Source organism: Chaetura pelagica, unplaced genomic scaffold (assembly GCF_000747805.2).
Source record: "Chaetura pelagica isolate M959 unplaced genomic scaffold, ChaPel_1.0 scaffold600, whole genome shotgun sequence".
Taxonomy (NCBI): Eukaryota; Metazoa; Chordata; class Aves; order Apodiformes; family Apodidae; genus Chaetura; species Chaetura pelagica.
Window position 1 is genome coordinate 47439 of NW_009951790.1, and position 1777 is coordinate 49215.

Genomic DNA, 1777 nt, shown 5'->3' on the forward strand with positions numbered 1-1777 from the left:
TGTGCTCCAGTGGGGAGATCCTCATCCAGCCAGAGTGGCACCATCGATGGGCAAAGCAAAAACATTAATGAACCTGTGGTCCTCTCGTTCCCTTCTGTTCTGCTGATGTTGAAAGGTAACAGCAAAAAGAGAAAGAAAAAGCCCTAATTTGTTGCATTTACATTTTGGAGAACTGGGTTCCTGTAAAACCAGCTTCCTGGGGCACCTGCTGCAAGCCATCTTAGCTGGTTGGGGTCCCACCAGGTCTAAGAGGAGCCATCAGAGACAGATGGGTCATCAAAAGCCTTTATCCTCAATAGCAGCTCATGTTTTTAGGGGCTTAAGGAGGTTTGTGGGGCAATTCCAGCCAATCTGCCATTTTTTTGGCCTCAGAAGAACTATTAGATAAGGTCAGCAAGGATGATGGGGAGGTCCCCAGACCTGGTGGCCACCATGGGCGACCTTCAGTTTGGAGCACCCCATAATACGTTACAACCTCATCTTTTGAACCAACAAATGGTGCCAAAACAGCATTTCTACTTGCTTGCAAGTAGACCATCTCATCTGCAAGACATCTTCAGTGGACTTCATTTCCACAGAGACCCCTGGAGACAAGCAGCAGGGATATTTGCACACCCCATTTTTTCCCCATTGATGCTGCAGATTCAGGGACGCTCAAGTCCCCAGGTTTTGTACATTTTTGCCAATCCAGATGTTTGTAGGGATTAGGGGGAATGAAGGACAAAACCCCAGACATTTCAGAATTCTGATTCTTTGGTTTGAAACTACTCAAAATTCCCATGTGGTTTATTTTTGCAAACCAAGGGTTTTTAAAAAAACCCCCACAACCAACAACAACCTCCAGATAGATTTTTTTTTATCCTTCCAAAAAATTTCCTTCACCTTTTCAAGCAACTTTTAAGTTAAAATACTCAAAATAGGCTTTGGTTCTCCTTCTGAAATTTGGAAATGACCAAAGAACCATTATGAAGTAAAAACCCCTTCCTTTTCTACCCTCTTCTTGGATGGGTTTGATCTCTTTTTTATTTATTGATGTATTTATTTTGGGCCCCAACTCATCCTGCAAACCTAACCTACTGCTGAGAAAGGCAATGACTGGATGGTCCCCATCCCAACGTGGCTGCTTGACCTTCTTCCCCTTTATTTCTTGTAGAAGAAATGTTGTCAGATGTGGGAATTAATTTAAAAAAAAAAAAAAAGTCCTTTTTGACCAAAAAGGCCAAGGAATATAACATATCAAAACAAGTCTGGGTGGCTCGTTGGGTGTCCAGCAGGCCCTGCAGGTGGAAAATGGGGAACATCTCCCCACAGAAGAGCCATCTCATGGTGATGGCTGTGCCATGGACTAAGGCAAGTGACATTTTCTGGAGCGTTGAAGAGAGCAGCAGTTCTGGCCTCGCCTTCCTGGATGGAGCCACGTGTGGTGGGTGGTTGGAGGGGGCAGCAAGTGCCCCACAGCCCCAAGGCCAAATGCATCACAGAGTCTAAAGTGCTGGTGGCCATGGTTCCGCCAATCCCCTTGTCCCAGAGAGGGTGCTCTGCCCCAAGCCCCACACAGACCATGGTGGGGGGAGGGGGGGTGGAGAGCTTCTTAGGAGCCAGATGATGAGAAACAGCAGGCAGGGACCCCAAGGGAGCTGGTTGCCCTGTTGGGAAGGAACTGGACCCACAGTGGGACTGGGCATGGGTTTAGTTGCTCGCCTCCGAGATGGGAGCCACGCGGCCGAGCCCTGCCAAGCCACTGAAGCCCGTGCTCCCAGGATCAGGAAGGGGGAAG